Source organism: Macadamia integrifolia, unplaced genomic scaffold (assembly GCF_013358625.1).
Source record: "Macadamia integrifolia cultivar HAES 741 unplaced genomic scaffold, SCU_Mint_v3 scaffold1717, whole genome shotgun sequence".
NCBI lineage: Eukaryota > Viridiplantae > Streptophyta > Magnoliopsida > Proteales > Proteaceae > Macadamia > Macadamia integrifolia.
This window is the reverse complement of record NW_024868323.1, coordinates 65,654-69,548: the sequence shown is the minus strand read 5'-3', so window position 1 is coordinate 69,548 and position 3,895 is coordinate 65,654. Positions and strand designations below refer to the sequence as shown.

Sequence of the window (3,895 nt, the reverse complement as noted above, 5' to 3'; positions counted from 1 at the left end):
ATACATATAACGATAAATAATTCAATTCAATGTTACAATTTACATTAATTTTGCTAAAAATATAAAGAAAAAGAAGTTGTTTGAATAAAAAATTAGAAAACATAAGAAAATCATTTAAACTGAAACTGTTTATAAAAAGTTTTGATTTTAATATATAAAACCATATATTAAATGATTGAGTTTTAATTTTACCTAAAAAAATTGACACCAAACCGAATCAAAATGTCTGCACCGAAATCAAATCAATTAACACCCTTACTTGTAGGACTTAAATTTTCCATAATCTAATAGATGATATATACTAGATTACATGGACCCATTCATAGCAACCATTTTCTTTCCCCTCGGCAATTGGTGAACAATACAAAATTCACCTACCATGGTGAACTTACATTTTCAATTAATTCCTTTTTTTTTTTTTATAAAAAATAAATTAAATTACATCATTTAATTTGAACCCAAATTCCTTCACTAGGTATATCTTGATGAACCACAAATACAAGATAGAATCCAGAAGGTGCCAAGTAAGCTGAAGTTGGAGTTGTCACTGACACATCATACGTCAAGTTTGCGACAAGTGCCACATTCCTGCCACCGCCACCTAACACCAACAGCCTCTGATTCATAGAGAACGAGTGAGTCGTGAAAGAAGGAGCCACCATTGTCACCCATACCTTCTCGCTCACCACACTAGACACTGAGAACCGTACTACCAATGGTTGCCCATATCCTAGCTTCGTTTGTGATGTCGGAGCAATGATCCGTACCCGTAATTTCGAAAAGTCCGAACCCATATATTCGGGTGAAAATGTCTCTAAACTCAAATCCGTCGGGTAAAGAACTCCAGTAAAATTATAGTACACATGAGGATTGTTGCCTCCCACTAAAATTCTACCATCACGTAATAAGATTGCAGTTGAATGGTAGAGACGTGGAATGGAAGACGGGTTTTGTATTTCAAATCTTGACCCAGATGGATTATCGGGTCGATAAATAACCGGTTTAAATACGGGTTCTCGACCAAACTCCCACCCAGCTGTCCCCCTTGCCGCTCCATTAATGATTAAGACATGGCCGTTGGGAAGCAAGTTCATGTCTCCCATCACTCTTGCCATTGGCATTGTCTCCATAGACCAAGTCGGATTCGGGTTAGTTATTCGGATCCTCCCACATGTATTCAAGGCTCCGATGAAGCTCCCTGACTTGGCATTAAGGTATGACCCTCGAGGAGCTCCACCGCATATGAGTACCTCAGCCTCCACTGGTGGTTGTTGCAAGTTCTTCAGTGGGAGTAGAACTGAGGAACCAGTGCTAGGATAGCTCCGAGGATGGCCATCAGGCATCGCCGGAAAAGTTTTCACGACGGAATTATTAACATAATCGAGTAAGATTGCTCGATTGTTGGCGAAAATAAATAAGTTTCCATCAACATTGAGGTGAACAAAAGGGTAGAGATTGTTTTCTTGATTTGAATCACTAGTCTGGGCAAGAAATGGTAAGGAGAATACCTTATTAGTTGAAGTAGATTTTGGATAGAACTCGTAATTAAATTGCCGGCGGCCGCCGATAACGATGATCCGGCAGTCCGGTAATATGTGATTAGTGGCATACCAACGTTTTACATTCAATCCAAGAGGAATCTCCTCCCAATCACAGCTACTACACGGTTGGATAATTCTGACGACACGGTCGCCGTCATTGAAACCACCGGTCTGGACGAGGCGGCCGTCCGGATAGAGAGCGCCGGAAGAACACCACACATCGGTTTGAACCATAAGGGGACGTATAGAATTGGTTAGGACATCATAGTCGAGAGAGTGAGCGGTGCAATCTTGTTTGAGGACTTGGTCATTGGGATCATTGCGGCATTTTCCATTAGGTAAGGTGAGATTAGAAGGGCCAAAGTCAGTGCGGTCGAAGATGATGACATGATCGTTATTGAGAAGCTGCATGTGCATAGCTGATAAGCTGCATGTGCATAGCTGATATCCCAATGGTTGGTTTCAGGAGATCCCATTGGCCTCCTGGAGTTGATTGGGTCATAAGGAATTGCCATAAGAAGAAGGAGAAGAAGTAGAGATTAATGGTGGTAGATGAAGCCATCAGGACTTGCTTTGGTTGAAGAGGGTGAGTGCTGTGTATGGGTCGTTTCACTTAAATCCTGCTAAAGAGGACAGGGTGTCAAAGAGGAGTTCTACACTGCGTGCAAGAAAACTCTTTAAGGTCACCCATAAGAACCAAAACTCTTGTACGCGTCAGCCCCATGGCTAGCCAGTCAAGACTCAAGACAGATTTGTCAATGCCCATCCTCTCCTTCAGAGTTTTATTCAAGGGGATAAAGGTGGGTCAGAGAATTCAGTGGATGGAGGAGTCCGCCAGGGCTGCTTATCTTTTGCTTGGTTCGTTTGGCAAGTGGATTGCATCTCTCTCTCGTCTTCTCATCTTTGCTTGGTTTGTTTGACAGGGTGATTTCTCTCTCTCTCTCTCTCTCTCTAGATGCAGTGTCATTTTAGGGGTCATTTCCCTGTTTCATAATTGATGTCGATTCTCTTCTACCAAAGCATATGTAACGACAAGATTCTCATTATACAATTTTTTTTGGATAAAATCAAGGAATAGTTATGAGTTCAATCTGCTTGGGGCATGCATCTATATTTCCAAAAAAAAATTAAAAAAATAAAAAACCGGTCATGTGCTCTGCGCTAGACGCAAAGGTGGTGAAATAACCAACCTGTCCTCCCTTTGCAAAAAAAAAAAAAAAAAAAAGAAAAAAACACACACTCCCATTGGCCCCTTCATTGGCACAAGAGCATAAGATCAGGTAGTGTTCTCTCTCCTAATGAATAATAAGAGGAAAATAACACTACCAGTTGAGTTATCTACGCCATACCTAGGGCACCACAAAAAGAAGCTATTCGCCCAAGGTTAGATGCCATTGTGTATGCTCCCATGGGCCTAAGCATTGTTGTAGTGGCCACGTGACAAGATAGCATTTAATAACAAGGGAAAGTAAACACTACATATCCCCTTGGCCACTACACTAGCACGGGGGCCCACTGGGACCGTGGGGCCAAGCATCCAATAAGGGTCAAAATGATCATTTTGCCACCCTATGTCTGAATGCAGGAAAAACGGTAGTGTGCACTATTGAAGCATTCTTTACTCCTAATAATAAATAAATAAAGGGATTGAGTTGTCTGCCAGGTTGTGTAGCATAGATTAGCTCCTCCTTGTGTCTATCTCTTTCCCCCCATAATATGGACAAATTTGAAATAAAAATGAAAAGAGATAGATACATGGAGGAGCTAGCATTCGCCACACAGCATGACTATGTTCTTTCTCCTTTAAGTAAATAAATAAAATCATGAAGAGTGAGGAATACTGATATGAGTAGTATGTGATTATGTGATTGGTAATACCTTGTTATTACCAACAAACTTTTTATTCCCCTACATCTCCATAATAGAAAAGGTTTATAAATTTATTATCAATTATTTGATGTCATGGTTACCCTTTTTTTTATTTTTATTTTTTTCATTTAACTAAAAAAAAAAAAAAGAAAAGAAAAAAAAAGAGCAATGTAAGCGTTTAACCTAAAATTTCAGGTCATTAGATGGAGAGAGCTTCTCTAACGATATAAATGCATAAAAAACCTGAATAAACCAATGTGAGATATAGCTTTATAACAGCTAACATTTCAACATCCCCTTCATGTGTGGCTTTGAGATCCCTGATACTACACGTGGACATACAACTTAGGAAGGACAAAAGAAGGACCTAGCTTTTAATACCATCTTTGAGGGTCTAACCTTCTCTATACCCAACATATCATCAAAGCCTAAATCCCTATGTTATTCTCCCTAAGTTAAATGTTCACGTGTAAAGCTTGGGTATG

The 3,895-nt window shown here is 39.8% G+C and overlaps 1 pseudogene; it reads right to left on the bottom strand.

The window, feature by feature from the left end:
- Positions 1–272: 272 nt before the first annotated feature.
- LOC122064697 lies at positions 273–2,486 on the bottom strand (annotated as a pseudogene).
- Positions 2,487–3,895: the final 1,409 nt, after the last annotated feature.